This window comes from Palaemon carinicauda, chromosome 4 (assembly GCF_036898095.1).
Source record: "Palaemon carinicauda isolate YSFRI2023 chromosome 4, ASM3689809v2, whole genome shotgun sequence".
NCBI classification, from domain to species: Eukaryota; Metazoa; Arthropoda; class Malacostraca; order Decapoda; family Palaemonidae; genus Palaemon; species Palaemon carinicauda.
Genome location: NC_090728.1, coordinates 128,267,567 through 128,293,184, shown reverse-complemented (window position 1 = coordinate 128,293,184; position 25,618 = coordinate 128,267,567).

Below are 25,618 nucleotides of genomic sequence, written 5' to 3'. Positions count from 1 at the left end.
CGACCTCCTAAAGGGGTATTATCAGGTGCCTATGAACCCAGAAGACATCCCCAAGACCGCCATCACCACTCCGTTTGGTACATACACCTTCAATTACTCCTGTTTTGGCCTTCGTAATGCTGGGGGTAACGTTTCAACGTCTCATGGATGGCATCTTAGGGGACCTCCCTTTCTGTGTATGTTATGTGGACGACATACTTGTGTTCTCCTCCTCAAAAGAGGAACACCTCCGTCACCTGCGCATCGTGCTCGACCGCCTGCAACAAAACGGCCTTGTAGTCCGGTACGACAAGTGTACCTTTGGCGCCAACGAAGTGTCGTTCTTAGGGCACCGTATCACTCTGAAGGAGTCCATCCCCTCCCTGAGAAGGTAGCAGCCGTTCAGAACTTCCCGCGCTCTCGACCGTCAAAGCTCTGCAGGAATTCTTGGGCATTATCAACTATTATCACCGTTTTCTGCCAGCCATTGCCACCACTCTTGCTCCCCTCTACGCCTCCCTCAAGGGCAAGCCAAAGGACCAGAAGTGGGGTCCCCTTCAAGAAGCAGTATTCTGCAATGCAAAGAAGGCCCTATCAACTGCTGCGGCTCTCACTTTTCCTATCCCACACGCCCCTCTCCATCTCTCCACCGATGCCAGCGACGTCGCTATTGGTGCAGTACTCGAGCAGGTGGTCAAAGGCTCGCCCCGCCAATTGGCCTTCTTCAGCAGGAAACTGTCCAAGGCAGAATCGGGTTATTCTACCTTCGATCGAGAATTGCTGGCGGTGCACTTGGCTGTCCGTCACTTTCGCCATTTCTTAGAAGGTACGCCCTTCGTCATTCGCACAGACCACATGCCTCTGGTGCACGCCTTCACTCGACAGTCTGACGCCTGGTCCGCCCGTCAACGCCGACATCTCTCCGCCGTGGCTGAATATAATTGCACCCTCCAATACGTCCTGGGAAAATGAATCCGTTGCCAATGCCCTGTCAAGAAACACGTTGGCTGCCGTTCAACTGGGATTGGATTACAACGCCCTGGCTGAAGCCCAACAACAGGATCCAGAGTATCAATCTTGTAGGACATCCTGCACGTCCCTCCGTTGGAAGATTTTCCCCTCGAAGACTCCAACACCACCCTCCTCTGTGACGTCAGTACTGGTAGACCGCGACCTTGGATTCCTGCTCCCATGCGCCGACAGGTGTTTGATTTCATTCACGGCCTTTCACATCCCTCGTGCCGTTCTACTGCACAGCTGCTGAAGGCAAAGTTCATTTGGCACGGCTTTTCTAAGGATGCTAAGGATTGGGTCCGCACCTGTACTTCTTGCCAAACTTCCAAAGTACATCGACACACGGATTCAGGAGTGGGCACCTTTCCTCAACCTCAGCGTCGTTTCGCACACATTCATGTCGACGTTGTAGGCCCCCTACCCACATCACAAGGACATCGTTACCTGTTTACCGTCATCGACCGCTCCACTCGTTGGCCTGAAGCCATTCCCATGGAAACTGCAACGTCCGCCTCATGAACATCTGCCTTACTCTCTGGATGGATTTCAAGATTCGGTATCCCTGAGCATATTACTTCTGACAGGGAAACCACTTTCACCTCTCAATTGTGGACGTCATTAGCGAATCTCCTGGGCAACACCCTACATCAGACAACGGCCTACAACCCCGCTGCCAATGGAATGGTTGAACGTTTTCATCGCAACCCTCAAAGCAGCTTTGATGTCCCGCTGCAAGGATTGCAACTGGTTTACTCAACTTCCCTGGGTCCTCCTCGGACTAAGGACCACTCCTAAAGACGCCCTCGATGTCTCGGCAGCTGAAATGGTGTATGGCGACCCGTTGGTCGTCCCTGCCGAATTTTTTCCTTCTACAACCTCCTCCGACGATCTCCAGCGCATACGTCATGTCGTGGGAAAATTTACTCCGTGCCGCCAGACTTACAAGCCCCCAGCGAAGCATCACATACCAACGGACTTGCACTCTGCAACGCACGTCTTCCTGCGCAAGGACACTAGCAAGCCACCACTAACACCCCCTTACACGGGCCCTTTCCTTGTAATCCGACGCAGTCCGAAAAATTTCCTACTAAACATTCGGGGCAAAGAAGACTGGGTCTCCATTGATCGTCTAAAACCTGCTTATCTTCTCCAGATGACCCGCTTACAGTTCACCTCTCTAGATCAGGGCGCCCTATTTAACATGTACAGTATGTCATTTTTATGGGGGGAGCTATGTACCAACCGTGTGGCACACAATTGTACATAATTATGTTGTATATATTATGCTTGTATTTGCGCTCTTCCCTCGCACTAAAAAAAAACCTGAATGATCATGTCTCTCGAACAGGTCATGTCCTGTTGCCTTGAGGTTTTGTATATAAAGAAGAGTGTTCCTTAATAAAACTCAGTTGATTGCATCCTGCCTTTGAGTTAACAACTCCTCTCTCGGCCCGTCACAAGGTAAAAACCCTCATGGCATTGGTGAAGCATGCGTGACTCGCCAGAACTATTTAAAAATACGAGTGATTAGTTCTCTAGAAATGCTTTACAAATGTGCATAAATACCATCGTAAAATCAGAGTTTAATTTTGTTTACATCAACGATTTTAGTCTTTAATTATACTTTTAGTTTCTGATAAATTTTAAACGGCATCACCAGCCTTAGAATCTTTGTATAGAGTTCAGAAAAAAAATAGTCTCTGAATAAAAGACTTGTATTAGTGTCCGTTCCTCTCGCAGACTTATAAATATAGAACTGAAGGAGAATATAACTTTTCCAACTTGATTCCATCCAGGTATTCTTTACCCTCGTGGATTATACACCTGAATCTTACATTAGGAATGCAATGGTAATGGCAGACGGAATTCCCTTAATTTTTTTTTATTAATTTTTAATCTTTTGTAACTCTCTACTCCAAAATTTCAAACCAATTACGGTTTCTTATGTTTTATCTCTTTATTTCTATCTCATCGAGATTAAATTTTATCAATGATATTTACGTAGTAATTTACTTATTTCCAATTTTGCTGATCATATATATTCCATAATTTTGTGTATCTGTATAATTTTATTCTTTCTGTAATAGCAAAAAATAGAGAGTGAATAATTTTTTTGAGGTTATATTTGTGTATATTATTCTATCCTCTTACTGTAATTTGATATGGCCTTTTTAGTTTATACACGCACACACACACACACACACACATATATATATATATATATATATATGTATATATACAGAGAGAGAGAGAGAGAGAGAGAGAGAGAGAGAGAGAGAGAGAGAGAGAGAGAAATACCTTTTCGTTGGTAATTCAAGAATGACGGAGGAGCAAAAAGTTGGGAAGATTAAATTGGTTTCAGGAATTGAAAGGGACGTAAGAATTAGGGAAATGGATTCATATTTCATAAAGGATATTGCAAACCTCGAGAAGGTGAATGAAAAAGAAAAGCTCCACTTAATTAAACAAACATATACGATGTTTGTTCATGTTTTCCACAATGCACCGTTTTCCCTGTTACTATATATTTCTAACGTCAATGTTTGCATTTGTTTTTCTTTGTAACTGAAGACCAGCCAGGTTTTGGTGGTTTCTCTCTTCACTTCTGAGTTTTCGTATGACTTTATATTATATTTCAAGACCTTTGCCATTATGAAGATTACCTGAATACCGGACTATCATTTCGGTTCTATTTTACTCAGTCTTTTATTTATTTTTTTTTTAAATCATTACATTTTCATTCCTGAATAAATAGTACATTTACACTGAATTTACTTCCTTCTGTAGAAGGTTCTATCATATGATAAAATATTTAGAGGTGAGGATATAATCTAGTACCACATGCTGATGTTCCTCAAGGTTTATGTTAACGAAAATAGTTTTGTGGATTCATACAATCCTTTCTATATATGTTTTTGTTGAAATCTCTTTTTTCGATATTACATAAATGTGATTTACTTATATATCGAAAATGTATTTAGTGTTTTGCTACATATATATTAAAGTATAATTGATTATCAAAAGTGTCTTAACCGTATATATTCGAAACCTTCAATCAAATAATGCTTATTAGATCAATTTGGGAATATCACTTTATATATCCACAATAAGTGAGTTGAATGATATAGTGATAACAAATACAGTGTTTAATAGCTATAAAAGGAATAATGTATTTCCAGATCGAATTTGTGTTTAGTAAATAAAAATATTAGATTATGATTGATATAGTTACTCTGTCAATAAAGATACATAAGCCAGTAGGAGGAGAAATTTAGGTTTCTTTTCAAGTAATGAATTATTCTTTGTCTCCTGAATATTTCCATTATATGAACATTATTTCTTTCATTAGAAATTATTTTAAGAAAAAATAATACGAATTTCCTTCTAAAAACTGTAAAAATCATACAAAAAAAGTTAATTTGAGCCCCACAAAAATGTGTAAACTTGGCTTCTTTTAATAACCACGTTTCTTACTCATATTTATTCAGCCCTTTTCACTCGTTTTTATAAGAAACTAGATTACATATGTCTTTAAGGAATAAGATTAAACGTTTTATTCTAAATATTTTTGTTCATACAGCTAATTAAAAAAAAAAGTTTAGCTTCACATTTTCCATCAAAAGGAATAATTTTCCGAGTGAATCTCTCAGGAAATAAACGAGGACGTCCTTATTTTTGCAAATCGGCTCAATTTCTAAGAAAATTTGTTTTATGATAGTAATGATTATAAAAAATGGATGAACTTGCTTTTTATGTTATATGTTTTTCTTATCGATTGGTATACAAAGTAATTTTTTTTTGTTTATGTATATTACAGAAATTTTATGAAAGATTGGTATAACACATTATCAGTTATCCAAGATTATATTTTATTATTATTATTATTATTATTATTATTATTATTATTATTATTATTATTATTATTATTATTATCATTATTATTATTCTTACTAGCAAAGCTATAACCCTAGTTGGAAAAGCAAGATGCTATAAGCCCAAGGGCTCCAAGAGGGAAAAATATCCCAGTGAGGAAAGGAAATAAGGAAATAAATGAATGATGAGAACAAATTAACAATAAATCATTCTAAAACAGTAACAATGTGAAAATAGATATGACATAAACTATTAACAACGCCAAAAACAGCTATGTCATATATAAACTGTAAAAAGACTCATGTCAGCCTGGTCAACATAAAAACATTTTTACCAATTTTGAACTTTTGAAGTTCTACTGATTCAACTACCCGATTAGGAAGATCATTCCACAACTTGGTAACAGCTGGAATAAAACTTCTAGAATACTGTGTAGCATTGGGCCTCATAATGGAGAAGGCCTGGCTATTAGAATTAACAACATGCCTAGTATTACGAACAGGATAGTATTGTCCAGGGAGATTTGAATATAAAGGATGGTCAGAGTTATGAAAAATCTTATGCAACATGCATAATGAACTAATTGAACGACGATGCCAAAGATTAATATCTTGATCAGGAATAAGAAATTTAATAGACCATGAGTTTCTGACCAACAAAATAAGATGAAAATCAGCAGCTGAAGACCAGACAGGAGAAAATTACTCAAAACAAGGTAGAAAGAAATAATAAAACACTTCTTCAGAATAGATTGATCACCGATAATCCTAAAAGACTTTGTCAATAAGCCAATTTTTTGTGCAATTGAAGAAGACACAGACCTAATGTGTTTCTCAAAAGTAAATTTGCTGTCGAGAATCACACCTAAAATTGAAAAAAGGCATACAAATTTAAAGACACATTATCAATACTGAGATCCGGATGTAGAGGAGCCACCGTCCTTGACCTACTTACAATCATACTTTGAGGTTTGTTAGGATTTAACCCCATCATTTGCACCATGCACTAATTTTAGCTAAATCTCCATTAAGGGATTCACCAACCCTAGATCTATATTCAGGGGATGAAATTGATGCAAAGAGAGTAGCATCATCTGCATATGCAACAAGCTTGTTTTCTAAGCCAAACCACATGTCATGTGTATATAGTATGAAAAGTAATGGGCCAAGAACACTACCAGTGAAACACCGAATATCACATTCCTATACTCACTATGGTGTCCATCAACAACAACTCTATGAGATCTATTACTTGAAAAATCAATAATAATGCTAAGAAACGAGCCACCCACTCCCAACTGTTTGAGTTTGCTAACAAGAGCCTCAGGATAACACAGTCAAAGGCAGCACTAAAATCAACGCCAATCATACGAACTTCATGACCATAAACAAGGGATTTCTGTACAGCATTAGAGATTGTAAGAAGGGCATCATAGCTCCAAAGCCTTTACGAAAACCAAAATGCAAACTAGGGATTAGATGATTACCTTCAGAAAGCCTATTAAGACGTTTTGCCAGAAGACGTTCAAAAACTTTAGATAATATGGGAGTTATGGAAATTGGGCGGTAATCAGTGGGACTTAAGCTACCACAAACACATTTACACAGAGGAGTAACATCACCAATTCTCCAACAAGTGCTAAAAGATCCTCTTCATGCTAACTTGCGCAAAATAACAGATAACTTTTGAACTAAGAAATCTGCTGGCTTTATAAAAAAAACAAAGGAAAAATACCATTTGGGTCTACACCTCCATAAGCATCAAGGTCCATCAACAGAGCTATAATTTCAAGAGATCGAAAAGCTAAACTAGCTAGTTTAGCATCAGGAAAACGGGATTGAGGAAGTTCAAGTTTTCATTACTCTTTTTACTGTCAAAAACATGAGCCAAAAGGGTTGCCTTTTCCTTTGGACATTCAGTGACTGAGCCATCTGGTTTGAGTAAGGGAGGAACTGATGCATCAACAACAAAGAGTACAGATTTAAGGGTAGACCACCATTATGTTCTTGAGTTATTCCAGGTCAAATCTGATCTGTTACCCTCCAGAGATGATAGGCCTCCTGCTTCTCCAAATAAGCACGTCTAAAATCATCATTGAACCACGGTTTGTCCTTTACTAGGTACCTTAGCACACGAGAAGGGATACGCCTATCAATTATGTTGATTAGATTCTCATTCAAAGGGACAACAGGATCTACACTACTATATAATTGAGACCAATTCAAGCACAAAAGAACATGCAAAATCTCATTCCAGTCTGCTAGGGATTTCATATAAATTTTACAAGAGTATGATACATCAGGGACAGGCTGCTCAGTCTTCACTACTAATGAAATCAAGGCATGATCAGATTTCCCGACCGGAGAACCAACCTTACTATTTATAACGCCAGGGGAGTCAGTGTATACGAGGTCCAAGCAACTACCAGACCTGTGAGTAGCTTCATTTATGATTTGCTCACAGCCTGATTCAGAGTCAAAGTCTAAAGCTCTTAATCCATGGCGATCGGTAGGAGAGATAGAACTTAACCACTCCCTATGATGACATTAAAATCACCAACAAAGACAAAAGAAGCATTTCTATCATCTTGTATCTTGGCCATAATGGTAAAATGACAATCGAAGACAGAATAATCTATGTCTAGATTACGGTAGATCGAACACAAATAAAAGAGGTTATGCCTGCCACAAACTTTTATTACCTGAATCTCATGACATCCACATTGATAGCAGGACTTATGAGAAGCAGGGTACTAAGTCCTAATATACAACGCCAATCCCCTGGCCCTAGGGATGGCATAACGTTTCAACATTATTGGCTTCTCAAAACCAGTTATAAGGAACTCAGATGAGTGCCTCATATTAGAAACCAAAGTTTCTGAGCACAAAAGAATATCATACTGTCTGGACGCAACTGTAAGGTGTTGAATATTCGCATGAAGAATACAAATGTTGCAATATAGAAGACGACATTGACAAAATCTAGGACGTACTGGTCCCAGATCTCGTTCAATGTCTCAGGACAGCATAACAATTAACAGAAATAAAAAAGAGACATCATACTTAAAAACTAGATTAACAAGAATTATAACCAAAAATATATGTACAATCAATTCATAAATAAAGTGATTGATGAAACCCGTAGACTATAGTAAAAAGTCGGAAAAACTGGTCTACATGGAGGAGCCGATACAGCATGCAAGGCTAAATACCCTCCAGGATAGCCACTTCAACTGAAGGGAGGATAGTAAGGATGGTTTAGAGAAGAAAGGGAATCAGAAAAGGAAAAGGCGACCTCTTGATAAACCACTATGCATCCATGGCCCTTTTATTAAGCCTGCCCATCACACCATTTAAAAATAACAAGAGAAAAAACAATAAGATAGAAAAGTGTGCCCGCGTGTACCCTCAAGCAAGGGAACTCTAACCCAAGACAGTGGACCATGGTACAGAGGCTATGGCACTACCCAAGACTAGAGAACAATGATTTAATTTTGGAGTGTCCTTCTCCTACAAGAGCTGCATACCATGGCTAAAGCGTCTCTTTTATCCATACCAAGAGGAAAGTACACTGAACAATTGCAGTACAGTAATTAACCCCTCTGGTGAAGAAGTGTTTAGTATCTTAGTGTTTTCAGGTGTATGAGGAGAGACGAGAATATGTAAAGAATAGGCCCGACTATTCTGTGTATGTGTAAGCAAAGAAAAAATAAACCGTTACCAGAGAGAGGGATCCAATGCATTATTGTCTGGCCAGTCAAAGGATCCAATCCTCTCTAGTGGTAGTATCTCAACGGGCGGCTGGTGCCCTGGCCAACCACAATGCTTCAAAAAAGCAATTTGTGAACCCACACAACTTAATAGGTTAGATTAAAATACCAAAACTGTCTATTTCTTATTCACTTGATATTCTTATTTTCCTTTAACAAACATCATAAAGACAAGGCAGCATAATTTCCTTCATTAATTTAGTCCTGCGAATCAATTATATTTTTATTTTTATTTTTTTTTTTAACATAAAAAGAACGAAATCATATTGAACAATTTAGATTTTTCTCATATTTGTTCTGTTATTTTCAAGATCTTTATTACCTGACACACACATTTATATATATATATATATATATATATACATATATATATATATATATATATAAATATATATATATATATATATATGTACATATATATATATATATATATATGTATATATATATATATATATATAATATAAATATACATATGCACACACACATATATATATATATATATGTGTGTGTGTGTGTGTGTGTTTGTGTGCGTGTGTATGTATGTATATATATAATAATATATATAACATATAAATATATATATATATATATATATATATAAATATATATGTATCTTGATATATATATAATATATATATATATATATATATATATATATGGGAAATAGTGAAAGGAAAAGTATTGAATTGAAAGCTCAATACAGAGACGAGTGCCCAAATCTAACCGACACCCTTTGCGTCAATAGGCATAGGATTAAATAATGATGAAGATGCTATATAATATATATATATATATGTATATATATGTATATATATATATATTCATATATATATATATATATACATATATATATATACAGTATATATATATATATATATATACTGTATATATATATATATATATATACAGTATATATATATATATATAATTATATATATATGATATATATATTTATATATATATAGTTTATATATATATATATATATATAGATAGATATATATATACATATATATATATATATATAAATATATATATATATAATATATATATATATATATATATATGTATATATATATATATATATATATGTATATATATATATATATAGCCTACATATATATATATATATATATGTATGTATGTATACACCTAGAGAGAGAGAGAGAGAGAGAGAGAGAGATCTGTTATGAATAATGTCATGGTGGAAATTCTTTGTCTTCAATATACATCACATCCTTTCGCACTTATTTGACATTTATTTATTTTTTAAGTTCCTCTACATAACGAATGCTCCAACAAGAAAATGCTCACCTGCGGTAACATTATCTCTGCTTAGGGTTTATGGAATATTTAAAATTTTATAAAACAAATTCTTAATTTAAACGCCTTTTACTAATAATGAAAAACAATACTTCTTCTTGATAACTTTATGAGATTCGTTAAAGAACCATGGCTCATTGTTCCTTCATTCATATAACCGAGAAATAGCTGGTTGGATTCGTTTTCTTTTTCTCTTTTTTTTTCTAGAAAATGCATAGAGCGTGAGATTTTGAATCAACCTAAATTAAATCCGGGCAGATCTGCGTAAATCAACTACACAATTAAGTTACTGGAAAACAACAAAAACTTTATAATTACTTTGGTAAAAGAGCTTGTAAATTATTTTTTCGAATATGAAGGTACCAAAAGACTTACTTTTATATTCATCTACAAAAACATCAGGTCATGAACTTTATATTTCCCTGTTTATAGAAAAGCAAAGGAACAATTACAATAGATTCGATTCTTAAGACAAGTTCCACCGGAGCGAAAATAAGTGTAAGCTTACATTACTGTACAATAATGCTGCTGTAATTTTGAAAAAGCAGATATTTTTTTTTCTTCAAAGAAATAAGTTTTTTCTTGAGTAATATTATTTCTCGAGCATTTTATGTGGAATACGTTCTATTATTATACGATAAGCACATTGGTTCATTATCGTTAAGATCACTGCATCTAGAAACCTTATAATCAATATATCTATAAATTATTTTGGATACGAATGAAGCTATCTTATCCATTCCCTTTCAGTTATCTATGGTATCATCGTTACTTATTTCAGTTAGGTGATATCTTAACCTGTTGTGAAAAATCTATATTTTCTTAATGCCCATTCAAGCATTTATATAATTTATTAAGAAAAAAAAATATGGTGTTTAATTCTCTCTCCACATATTCGTTTTTCCAACAGTTTGCATTACGTTTACAGGTCAATGTTCACACTTTTATCTATAACCTGCTGTACATTTAATTTACCTTTTCTTTTTTCAAGAAATAATCAAATATATTGCAAGGTAATCCTTAATTTACTATATCCATATACTTGCTCTTATATATACACTTCAGAGTTTAAAAACATGCGTCATAATAATCTTTTTTGATAAAAAATACTCATTTATATCATCTCAAAGCCAGATTTTTAGTGCTAAAGACTTTGAAAAACCAGGTAAACATGCAATGCAAATGTTTAAATAATCCAGACACTATATTTGTTAGCATCAACATTCATTTCCCTATCCTCTATCTCAGTAATCAAAACTATTATTTCAAATATCCTTTCATGCTCCCCATATTCAACAATTTAATGGATTCAAAATATGTTAACAACTCTCTCCTAGTTTCAGTCTTCTCATATTCTTCGCACATATGCACTCACTTTTATAAGGTGACATCATTCCATATTCAGACATACAAAACTATTACAATACAATATCCTTTTATCTGGCTATAGCGTGTTCCTCTCACTACAACTCACCACTTAAAAGCCATAAACCTTACAGGTATCGTTGAACTAAATAAACCTTCCAATTCCTTTCCATAATCAAATCCAGCATAAAATATGTTTCCATCTGCAACACCTCTATATACATGTAGACCCAAATGCTTACTCATTTAGCAATATATATATATATATATATATATATATATTTATTTATTTATTTATTTAATTATACATGTATATGTATATATATATATATATATATATTTATATATATATATTTATACATGTATATGTATATATATATATATATATATATACATATATATGTATATATATATATATATACATATATATATATATATATATATACATATATATATACATATATATTTGTACATGTATTTATAAGTATATATATATATATATATATATATTTACATATATATATAAGTATATTATATATATATATATATATATTTACATATATATATATATATATATATATTTACATATATATATATACATATATACATGTATTTGTAAGTGTATATATATGTATATATATACATGTATTTGCAAGTATATATATATATATATATATATAAATATGTATATATATGTATATATTCTTACAAATACATGTATATATATATATATATATATGTACATATATATATATATATATATACATATATATATGTATATATATATATATATATATATTTATATATATATATATCTATGTATATATATATATATATATATAAATATATATATATATATATATATATATATATATAAATATATATATATATATATATATATGTATATATATATATATATATATACATATATATATATATTATATATATATATATATATATATATTTATATATATATACATATATATATATATATATATATATCAAATATGCTTGAGACTATATTCATATCAAGTTTATAAAGATGTTATGCTTTAGAACATATGACCTCATTTCAGAACCTACCTATTGATTATGCATATAAATATCAAAATCGCACAAAACAAGCAGAATACTACTTAAAATTACTTATTTCATTTTTTTGACAACGATAAGTTTAAAGGTAATCATTTTGCTAGTGTTTTTTGTTTTCCCTCTCCACCTTTACGCCACCAAAAAGGTAAAATTAAAATTAGTACTTCAATTTATTTTGTTTCCTCAATCAAGGCAGAATTACGTTTGCTACAGTAAATTGTAAAGATAAAGATATCCAATAATGGCAGTGGGAGTTCTACAGTACCCAGCTAGTGTAAATAATGCACGGTATTATTTATTAAAAGTTCCCTGTAACTATAACCATAGTTGTTATGTAAATGCGAAAAAAATGCAGCATGTTTCACAATGTAGATGCTATAAGAAGCTGATCCATTCTCTAAAGGATTATTTTTAATCACTGGTAAGACTAAAACCTTCTAACTCCATTTATTTAATAAAAGCTATTTCATAAAATTATTCCCATTATAATTTTTTATCTACATTCTCTGGGGAAATTAGACCTTTAAAGTAAAGAATCATGAATACGTCCATTACAACTATAGTCTAAGAAATCCAACACATGTCATCATTGGGCAAATAGAGTTCTGACTCCTGACATTTACAGTGATCTCGCACTGAGGCTTTATAAAATGGATTTAATAGAAATTACAGCTTTGAAATTGTCGCACTTGGGCAAATTTTTTCCAATGTAGGAACGATAAACCATGAAAGTTCAGCCACGTTATTATGAAAGATATGATATATTAATTCATTTATTAAATATAAAATGTAAAACGTCTGATTGGAAACCTTTTTAGATAGCCAAGACGATATATATCATCTGGGAGAGAAGGTAATTTTTTTAGATATTAAAATATTTTACCCATAACTTGGAGAAAAAAAATATTTTGAGAGAAAGGCTGCAGAGGGTATAAATCCTCAGGAAAAAGAAATAATTGTTTTTTCAGGCACCATGACTTTTATCCTTATTTTGCAAAAGAAGAAGAAAAATATTGCGAGAGAAATGTTCCTGGATACTTCCTCTTTATTATTTTCAACCACATTTCCATGAAGTCCCCCATGTTTGAGATTTTCCTTGCTTCCTTGATCACCTGAGTAAAAGGTTATAATTGGTATTTCACGGAAAATAAGGGGACAAGATTTTTCCTCACACAAACAAAATAAAAGAGTATAAACACAAACATAACCTTCCCCAGTGGACGTTTGGTACTGTAAATGCTGCTATCTAGGTCATGTACAGGGTTTTTTAGTAGCTTTATGACTTTTCCCTCTGCCAATTCACAATCAATATTTGAAAGAAGATTTCCGTTCAGAGGGTTGTTATTTTTTTATGTTATAATTGTTTTTGGAGGATAGTCTATAATATCTATATTCATAAAGCAATATACATTAAAGGCTTTCCTTCCATGAAACCGTCATTTTCTTGCGGAATATGTTGCGTGTATAAAGTGTCCTCACATTAATTTGAATGTTAGAAGACTGAAAATTAAATTTTCATTGACGAATTCAATCCATAAATAGAAATATAAATAATAACTCCACCGATAGAATTGTTTTTTAATCCCTAGTACACAACGTTGTCATACCACACTTTTATAAGGTCATGTCTTTGATAATGTATTAAACAATAATTAATTACGTTTTTTCAAATTGTCTACTGTGCACCCTCACTAGACTACGCTTGATGTTTTCGTCAAAAGAATTGAACTGTATATATATGATTTTAGTGAAGGTGCGTTATCTTTTATGCTATTTTTGTTTTGGGGGTTGTCTGTAATATCTATATTCATATAGCATTATCCATTAAGTATTTTCCTCCATGAAACCAACATTGTCTTGCTAAATAAGTTGAGGGTGTACAAGGTGTCTCCTGATTAATTTGAAAGTAAGACTGAAAATTATATTTACATTGGCAAATTTGATCTAAAAACAGAAATATAACTAATAACTTAAACGAATGAATTGTTTTTGAATCTCATGTACTCAAAGTTCTCATAACACTCTTTTGTATGGTCATGTCTTTCATGATGTATTGAACAATATTTAATTGCGTTTCCTCACATGATTTGAACTGTATCTATGTATCTATATATCTATCTGTCTATCTATCTATCAATATATATATATATATATATATATATATATATATATATATATATATATATATATATATATATATATATATATATATATATATATATATATATATATATATATATATATATACATATATATTTATACACACACACACACATATATATATATATATATATATATATATATATATATATATATATATATATATATGTGTGTGTGTGTGTGTGTGTGTGTGTTTGTGTGTGTGTGTGTCTGTGTGTGTGTTTGTGCGTGCATGTATGTGTGTGTGTTTAGTAGAGGTTTTATCTCAAGCATCAGTTTTAAATTTTGCGTATACTCAAAATGTGTATAATCATCCACTATATTCAAATATCACTAGACTATACATCTACCTCAATGAAGTAGATATGATGTAGATCTAATTCTGGTAATCTTTTCTTTAGCAATGTTCGATAATTATGCAACCGTAAACAAATTGAAAAAGGATTTTTCCAATCTTAGAACTAAATAATTGGAAGCTCAAAATATCAAGGTAGATATAAATATATTTTTTAAATAGAGATGGTTATCATAAGCCTTATTGTATAATTTATATCACTAATGCTATCTAGTCAAATTTCTATTTGCGTCATTCTATTTTAGCCGTTATTCCTCCTCATTTAATTCTTTTCTTTCACTTTGTTTCCTATTACTGAATTACTTACCCAATTGGTAATCCGGTATAAAATTAGACGATGAGTGGTTTAAGGAACCAGGTAAGCATAGTCATAGGCTATTCAGTTTGATGTGGTTTTAGAGTCCCGTAACGAAAATAAATCTGGTCAGCTTTGATATGCTTCGTAACTGATTTTATGGGTAATAGGTTGGCCAGGGCACCAGCCACCCATTCAGATACTACCGTTAGAGAGTTATTGGGTCTTTTGACTGGCCGGACAGTAATACATTGGATCCTTCTCTTTGACTATGATTCATTTTCCCTTTGTTTACACAGACACCGAACAGTTTATCATATTCTTTACATATTATACTCTGTCCTCATAAACCTGATAGCCCTGAGATTAACAAACAATTCTTCATCACTCAAAAGGTTACTGCACTGTAACTGTTCAGTGGCCACTTTCCTCATGATCCGGGTAAAAGAACGGATTTTGAGCGAAGCGAAAAATCTATTTTTGGGTGAGATGGCCATGACGTCCTGATGGAAGGTTCCTTTATTAGCTTCCTGAGGGTATATATGACTACAGTGGATATTCCCAGAGAATTAAACCAAAGGTTATCACAGAATTCTAACTTCTGGCACGAGTACCCTAAAGGTTTCCCTTTAGGATATCGTATATCAACAGGGGACGTATGCTTTGACACACCACATGGCTATCTGCACACCACACAGCGTTTACGCTTCGAGGGGGAAAGGTGGCGAGATAACTGAGGAGCCGTTCCAAAGTTATCCTCCTACGTTACTGCTTCGGTACCTCGCGACATAAACAAACGGCAGCCATAGCTGTCTGCCATACTGTGTTACGTCATGTCCGTCCTCCACGATACAGTATAGCAGGGAGGGGCCTGACAAGCTGAACTGGAACAGTAGGACGGGTCCATCAGGACGTCATGGCTATCTCACCCAAAAATAGATTTTTTGCTTTGCTCAAAATCCGTTTTTTGGGCTCAAGCCATGACGTCCTGATCGAAGTGTACCAGAGAATTAGTGTATCGTGGTTTCTCCCCATTTCAAGTGCCTTCTACTTCAAACAATATTCCTTTGGTCTGGTGACCATAGAGACCGTGACATCTCCGTTATATGTCACTACCAGTGGCATGACAATAACATGGCATCCTGCCCTCTGGCATGGAGGTCCTGTTTGGACAAGAGGAATATCTCGAAGTGCCCTGATGAAGATAAACTCACCTGGATGAGAAGATCGTGTCGGTCTCGTGGACAGATAAGAAGGTAAATATTTATGTAGGAACAATATTTCACTGATTGGTGAGCATATTTCAGACAGGAGATTTATTATACATAATATAACAATGAGAATAGGGGCAAAGAAAACCGTAACAGCCATTTATTTTCATATGGAAAAGGCGAAATAAGACGCATATGGTGAATAAAATATCTATTCTATTCAAGAAATTGCAAAATTAAAGTAAGGTAAGTATTTACAATAATATAAATGAATAATGGACATAGATTATGAGTTGACAGACAATAATGTGGAATCTGAAAAGGAAAAAATTATTACCTTCATACACATAAGTTCCCGGACGAACGAAAGTCTGTTTTAAAATCACTATACACTTCATGTCAAGGAACATGTGGCACATGTGTGAGAATCTATGTCACTTCACCTTGGGTCAACACAAGAACCTGTTGAGTTAGAGTCCCGAAATAACTCACTGTTCTACGCAGCACTAAACAGCAGGTTTCATTACACTACCTGCTACTACCACGAATCTCTTGATTTCATGCACCTGATTCGCATAGTGTCTGAAGAACACTCTAGATGATTTCCAGCCTGTGAATGGTCGGAGGCTTTCGAAATCCATTCCTTGGAAGAAATTCAGGGAAGAGGCGACTTTCCTAGGATCATGACCTGCGGGTGTACTGTCAGGATCCGCTCTGCGAATAAAGTAGGTGATTTTCGCCCTTAGTTGTTTAAGTGACAGGTTGCTACCCGATGTTTCTCCTTTAAAAAGTTGTCCTCCGCCAAAGTCTGGAGTTCTTCGAAGATAGACCTCAAGACTCTCCACTGGGCATAGAGAGACATCTTTCAGAGGGCAGATTCTACAGGGTCTCCATCTCTTGGTGGGGAGTTCGTTTTTGGCGAGAAACGCAGGGTCAGGGAAGAGGGTAAGTTCCCCTGTTTCGGCGAACATGTATCTGGTCCTCCTCTCTTGATAATGCCACTATTTCACTGACTCAAGCTCCCGATGCGAAAGCGAAAAGGAAAATTACTTTTTGAGTCAAGTCTTTCAGAGGGCAAGATTCGTTGTCCAAGTTAGAGGCAAATTGAAGCACCTAACCAGAGACCAGGTGATGGGTCTCGGTGGAGGTGCAGGACGGAGTCTAGCACATGCCTTTGGGAGTTTGTTAAAGATCTCGTTGGACAAATCTATTTGGAAGGCGTACAGTAGTGGTCTAGTCAAGGCCGATTTACAAGTGGAAATCGTATTGGCTGCCAAGCCTTGTCCATGAAGGTGAATAAAGAAGGACATGCAAAAATCTATGGAGATTTCCGTAGGATATTTTGCCTTGACAAAGGACACCCATTTCTTCCATGATGATTCGTATTGTTTTGTATTCCTCTAGGAAGTCTAAACTTTTCTTCGAGATACCGAACCTTTTCTTAACGGCTAGGGATAGAAAATCATGAAATGAAGGTCTTGGACTTTCTTTGATGAATCGAAGATAGTCGATTTCTGCACCTGTTGGGAGAGAACTGGGCTCGGCAGAGGGATCAGCTTGGGCTGTAGCTCCAGAACTCGGGTAAACCAGTTGCTCCGGGGCCACTTGGGAGCCCCTAGGGCTGCTGTTCCCTTGAAAGTTCTCAGCTTGAAGAGGACTTTAAGCAGAAGGTTGGGTGGAGGGAACAGGTAAATCTTGGACCATCTGTTCCAGTCCAGGGTCATGAGTCCACTGCTTCCGCCTTGGGGTCCTCGTAAGGGGCCACATAACAAGGAAGTTGTTTGGTGTCGCTCGTCGCGAAGAGATCGATCTGTAGTTCCGGGACTTGACGAAAGATGAAGGAGAATGATCTTGCGTCTAGGGACCATTCCGACTCTATGGGGCTTGTCCTCGATAGAGCGTTCGCCATCACATTGCGGAACCCTTGTAGGTGAACTGCAGACAAGTACCATTTCTTCCTGTCCGCCAGGCGGAAGATGGGTAATAGCACTTGGTTTAGGTGGGGCGATCTCGAGCCCTGACGGTTGGGACATCTGACTACTACAGAGCTGTCCAGAGTTAGACGAATGTGTATCGAAGGACGCGGAGATAATTTCTTCAGAGTGAGAAGAACTGCCATGGCCTCCAAGATGTTGATGTGGAACGTCTTGAACAGGGGAGACCATGTTCCTTGAACTTTTCGTTGAGGGGGGTGACCCCTCCAACCCTCCAGAGAGGCGTCCGTGTGGATGTTGATCGACGGAGGTGGAGGTTGAGGAGGGATGGATCTTCTCGAGGTCCTTGCTTCTGACCACGGTCTTAGAAGAGAGCGAAGCCTGTTCGGTAGGGGTCTTTTGAGATATCTTCGGGCAATGGATGCGTTTAGTCTCCACACTCCTGAAGCATCCTTTAGCTGTGCTCGTAGCAAGGGGTTTGTCACTGAGGCAAACTGTAGGGAGCCAAGTACTTGCTCCTGCTGTCGTCTTGAGATCCCTTTGGATTTGAGAAGTCTTTTGACAGACCCGGCTATTTCCTTCCTTTTCTTCAGTGGGATGGAAAGGCGGTGTGACTGAAGATTCCAGTGGATTCCCAACCATTAGAACTTCTGAGCGGGAGAGAGGCGAGACTTCTTGGTGTTTATTTTGAAACCCAGATGTTCCAGGAACTGGGTCACATTTTTGCAGGCTCGCAAACAGTCTTCTGGCGATGTCGACCAGAACAGCCAATCGTCGAGGTAGGCAAATCAGCTGGACGCCCTGGAGGCGTAGCTGGTGGACGATTGTGTCTGCTAGCTTGGTGAAGATTCTTGGAGCCATGTTGAGCCTGAAGGGCATGGCCCTGAAGGCGTAGCTTCTTCTGTGGAGCCTGAATCCTAGGTAGGAGGAAGCATGGTTGTTCATTGGGATGTGCTAATAGGCGTCCACCAGGTCTATTGAAACTGTGTAGGCCTTTTGAGACAGTAGGGCTCTTATCTGTTGAAGAGTCAGCATCTTTAAATTGTTGTTCACAATGAACTTGTTGAGGGGGGACAAGTCAAGAATGACTCTGAGCTTGTCTGAGTCCTTCTTGGGAACACAAAACCGTCTTCCCTGGAACCTGGTAGACCTTACCCTCTTGATCACCTTGTTCAAGAGTTCTGGGACATATTCTTCCAAGAAGGGGGTTGATGGTTGGAAGAATTGGTGGAAGGTTGGAGGTGGCTGTGTCCAGCTCCAACCCAGTCCCTTCTTGATGATACTGTGTGCCCAAGGATCGAAGGTCCAGCGATCCTGAAAGTGGCAGAGTCTTCCTCCCACCGGAAGCACTTCATTGCTTCTGGTTTCCCGAGGGTTTGCCCCCTAGGCCGCTAGCTCCTCTTCCTCCCCTGCCCCTGGAGGGATGGCGAGAGGAGTCTCTGCCAGAGCCTCTACATCTGGGACAAAGGTAGTGGATTGTCGCTCGTAGGCAGTAGTGAAGACCCGTGATTGTAACACCACCGGCTGGGGGACCAACTAAAAGGTCGGTTGTGGCTGTGCCACTACTTGGGGAGTAGCGGGAGCCGGAAACTGGCGTTTTGGTTGGCGCTGCTGAGGCCTAGGTTTGGATGAATTCCTATTAGGCTGTGGGCCTTCATCCTGAGAGGACTTTCTTTTGTGGGACATGCCCCACTTACTGAGAAGGTTCCGGTTCTCAGTGGTGGCTTTGTCCACAATCTCTTTCACCAGAGCTGACGGGAAGAGATGCTTGTCCCAGATGTTGAAGGAGATTAGTTTCCGGGGTTAGTGTTTTACTGCCGCCTTGATGAAGCTATATAAGTCCTTCATCCCGGTCGCTAGGTGGGTCTTTGCGAAAACCATATAGAGGTCTTGGACCCTAACGTCCCCGGCCATAACTTCAAGTTAAACCTGATGGGATAGGGAGGCAGCTAGCCTCTCCTTGATGTCCTGCTCCCGGCGAATAAGGAGGTCATTCAGCTTGTGAAGATCTTCATTAAACTGACGACCAGCGACATCAGGTTCCAGTTTCCCAACCGTAAAGGTAAACTGGATGTCTTTCCAGAATCTATCGAGGGGGGGAAGGGCGAGGGAGAGAGGCCTACACTCCTCCAGGGTAGGGCAGGGCTTTCCTTCCTCCACCGCCTTCTTACTTCTTGACCGCATGGAAGGCCTTCTCCACAAAGGGAAAGGTCGTGGTAGAGGGAGCAAGAAGAATGGGTGTTTCTCGCTCAATGCCGGCATCTTTGAGTTGGTGAAACCACGGCTCTTGAGGCAGTCGGCCAGCATGCCTTGGGCTTTTGAGTGATCGAACACTTCTTCTAAGGGGAGGGTGCCCAGCTTTTCATTAAAAAAGATTTTGCCAGTTGTAACTGGCATATGCTCGGCGTACCTCCAGGGGTTAGACTCCGAGCAGGGGGGAAGATCCTTAACCGAGATCTTTTTCGGTTGGTTCCAGCCCATGAAATGGCGTTTGAGCTCCTCTTGGTTCCTACGGAGCCTTTCGTCCATCAGTACCACCAGCCCCTGGATGGCATCTTCAGTGGCTGGTAGCACGGGCAGCGAGGCGGCAGAGGTAGAGGGGACTGGCTCCTCGACTACGACAGGAGCTACCGAAGATGCTTGGGCGACCTCGCCCTCTAAATCAGGGAACTCCACCTGATCCTCATCTTCCTCCAGATCCTCACCCATGAGGGTCCTCTCGGTGTTGTCGGACACTTCCGACATCTTCTCAACCTCGTCTAGGTAACATTTTCGGAGCGCGGCCGAAACGTCCGGTTCAACCACAAGTTGAACACAGGGAATCTCATCCCGGGGGATCACAAAATCTGCTGAAGCTTTTGGGAAAAGCAGGGCCCTCATCTTCTCATCGGGGAGATAAGGCCCGGTGGCGTTCTTTTGGAAACCACGCACCCACGTGCGCAGTTTCTCTCGAACGTTGTCCCTGGCTTCCGCGGACGAGGGGTTATCGAACGCCTCATCAAGAAGGCCTTTGTAGAGGGAACAGGGCTACGGATCCCAATACTTGAGATTCCCTTTCTTTGCTGCACAGGGGGCGTGGGTCCGGCACCCCAGATGCCCGTAGAAGTCCTTGCGGCGAACTCCACAGAAGGAGCTCTCACACTTAACGTACTCCTCCTGTAAAAGAAAGAGACAATGAGTACATGGAAGGCATAAGCTATGACTTACATTAATCTTAAAGAAAGATTCAAGTAAATACTTATAAACTACCACCGAGACCCATCACCTGGTCTCTAGATAGCTGAGCTAGAAAGGAAGTAGGAAGACACATACTTGTGAGTCCCGTCCAGCCAATTGCCGGGATCTTTCCTGTAGTCAATTCCTTAGGACCTGTAGGGTTCTAAGGGAGGAAAGAGCATCTAGTCGGATGAGCCAAGCATAGGCTTCCATTACAAGGAATCGCCGGCACGACGGCGGCCCCCGGCATCCGGCGGACTGTCGGCATTGGCAAACCTTAGCTTGCAACATTCGATGGAGCAGGAAGGCTACCTAAGATGTCGGCAGACAGCGCCGGCAAGCGGAGACGGCAGTGGACCGGCACCAGGATAGGGAGAGAGAAAGGTAAGGAGGGAAGGTAAGGAAGGGTAATACCCTATACCCAACCGGCCTTCCTCCGGAAAGAGTGCTCTCATGATAGGAGACGATATGCCTATCATCCGGCGGCAGGGAGCCAGCAGATGGCTATGTACCTGTGATAACCAAAGGGAGGATCAGAGGTCACTCAAAGATGGAGATCTTCCGCCGGCAGGCCGGCTGCCGGCACTACCCCATAGTTCAGATATGAAGGGGAAGTGTAGCAGTGCGGCCCACCTAGCCAAAGAGCACAGCTAATTCCACCACTCTCCCCAGAGGAGGTGTTGTAGGACAGCGGACAAAGGTGTGAAAGCAAGCTAACACAAAGGGATAGAGCGGGGAGGGGGATAGGGGTCCTTAGAGAGAGTAGAAAGGGTGGTTACAACCCTTACACTCCCAAGGGGTGGGGGATTCTTTTGGGTGCCAGCCCGACTGGGCAGGAGAGAACGCTCTCCAGCCCAGGGAGGGCTAGCCCTGATCAGGTACAGCACTAGTGTACTGTCCTAAACTACAATAAAGCAAAATCCCCCAAGGCTAACCTAAACCAGGAAAACCATTCTCCTAGGTTTGGGAGGACAAATAGCTACACTGCAGGGAGGAAGGAACGTGTCCCAACCAAGTGCAGTCTAGGGGGAAAGGCATAGCCTTTCCACCTTCAGCCCCGGTCTAAACCTTAAAGAGAAGACGTTCTCTTAAGGTGGACTGGTGTGAACGATAGGTACTCTGGGTTTCTATCCGATCTCACGCCATGAACAATGGCAGGGAGGAGGGAAGAACAGCCTAGCCTAACCTACCCGAATACAATTCTGGGTAAGAGGGCTAGAGTAAGCATAGCTACCCAGAGGGGGGTTACCCAGAGGTAATAGGGGAGATAAGAAAGCATACAAGGGCCCCAACGTTGGGTTAGGGGAGTGTGTCTATGAAGGACCATGCCTGATCTCTTGTATGGTCCCTAGAAGGCGAAAATACATGTGTAACACTGAATCTTGTATGTAAAAATGCCTATATCTTCATTTAAACTAAATACTAGGAATACTTATTATATCATGCAGGAAGTAAACATGAACACTAGTCATCGGGCCTAGGGATAGGCTAGAAGGCTAGCATGGGGGTCGGCTAACTGAGTTCGCCGAAGAATACTATTGGCATAATATAACTAATTCCTAGCAATGAAGACTAAATAACTAATAAAATTAAATTAGTTATGAAACCGAGAGGGCTGTTCTGGCTAACTAGCTAAAGCATGCGAAGCGAACAGCAGCGTCGTAACATGACGCCTCCGGTCAAGGCACAGCTCCGCCACAAAACACAAGATTTAAGGATAAAAAATCGTTACTTTACGGCCAGAGCTTATTTAAACAATACAAGAACATGGTACTCAACTTTCCCGAAGAAGGTGAGTCCGAAGGTTGCGACATGGCGACAAAAATCAATCACTGGGAAAAAAACAAACGTTGTAGATCGCTACAAGGAAAGGAATGAGGACGGACGTGACGTCACACAGTATGGCGGACAGCTATGGCTGCCGTTTGTTTACGTCGCGAGGTACCATAGCAGTAACGTAGGAGGATAACTTTGGAACGGCTCCTCAGTTATTTCGCCACATTCCCCCTCGAAGCGTAAATACTGTGTGGAGTGCAGATAGCCATGTGGCGTGTCAAAGCATACGTCTCCTGTTGATATACGATATCCTAAAGGGAAACCTTCAGGGTACTCGTGCCAGAAGTTAGAATTCTGTGATAACCTTTGGTTTAATTCTCTGGGAATATCCACTGTAGTCATATATACCCTCAGGAAGCTACTAACGGAACCTTCCATCAAGACGTCATGCCTTGAGCCCAAAGAAGCTCTCTAGCTATGGCTAGCTCAACTTTTCGAAGGACACTTCAAAATCAAACTAATGTTCTATATTCTTGGATAGTGCCATACCCTGTGTACCATGGTTTTTCACTATTATTTGTTAGATTTCTCATGCTCCAGTGTACACTTCGGCACTCTATTACATATTATCTCTCTTCCTCTTATTTGTTAAACATTTTAAAAATTATATAGGTTATATTCCTTTTAATGTTGTCACTTTCTTAAAATATTTTTTCCTTGTTCCCTTTTCTCACTGGGCAATTTTCCCTCTCGGAACCCCTGGACTTATAACATCCTCCTGTTCCAACTATGGTTGCTCCTTAGCATATACAGTAATAATAATAATAATAATAATAATAATAATAATAATAATAATAATAATAATATTAATATTAATAATAATAATAATAATAATAACTCCCATATTATCTAAAGTTTTTGAACGCCTTATGGCGAAACGTCTTGATAGGTTTGCTGAAGGTATTCATCTATTCCCTAGTTTGCAATCTGGTTTCCGTAAAGACCTTGGAGCATGTGATGCCCTTCTTACAATCTCCAATGTATACAGAAATCCTTTGATTGTGGTCAGGAAGTTCGTATGATTGACCTTGATTTTAGTGCGGCCTTTGACCGTGTTAATCATGAGGCCCGTGTTTTCAAACTCAAACAGTTGAGAGTGGGTGGGTCGTCCCTTAGTATTATTATTGATTTTTTAAGTAATAGATCTCAGTGAGTTGTTGTTGATGGGCACCATAGTGAGTATAGGAATGTGATATCCGGTGTTCCACAGGGTAGAGTTCTTGGCCCATTACTTTTCATACTGTATACACATGACATGTGGTTTGGCCAAGAAAACAAGCTTGTTGCATATGCAGATGATGCTACTCTCTTTGCATCAATTCCATCCCCTGAATGTACATCTGGGGTTGGTGAATCTCTTAATAGAGATTTAGCTAAAATTAGTGCATGGTGCAAATTATGGGGTGTGAAGTTAAATCCTAAAAAAAAACTCAAAGTATGACTATAAGTAGGTCAAGCACACTGGCTTCTCAACATCCAGATCTCAGTATTGATATTGTTTCTTTCAATTTGTATGACTCTTTTAGAATTTTAGGTATGATTCTCGCCAAAAAATTTACTTTTGAGAAACACATTAGGTCTGTGTGTTCATCAATTCCACAGAAAATTGTCTTATTGAGAAAGACTTTTAAGATTTTTGCTGATCAATCTATTCTGAATAAGTGTTTTAATTCTTTCATTCTACCTTGTTTTGAGTATTTTTCTCCTGTATGGTGTTCAGCTGCTGATTCTCATCTTGATTTGTTGGACAGAAACTTACGCTCTATTAAATTTCTTATTCCTGATCTAGATATTAATCTTTGGCACCGTCGTTCAATTAGTTCATTATGCATGTTGCATAAGATTTTTCATAACTCTGGCCATCCTTTACATTCAAATCTCCCTGGACAATACTATCCTGTTCGCATTACTAGGCAGGCAGTTAATTCTGATAGCCAGGCTTTCTCCATCACGAGACTGAATACTGCACAGTATACTAGAAGTTTTATTCCAGCTGTTACCAAGTTATGGAATGATCTTCCTAATCGGGTAGTTGAATCGGTAGAACTTCAAAAGTTCAAAGTTGGAGCAAATGTTTTATATGATGACCAGGCTGACATGAGTCTTTTTATAGTTTATATAAGACATATCTGTTTTGACGTTGTTACTGTTTTTAGAATGAATTATTGTTAGTCTGTTCCCATCATTTATTTATTTCC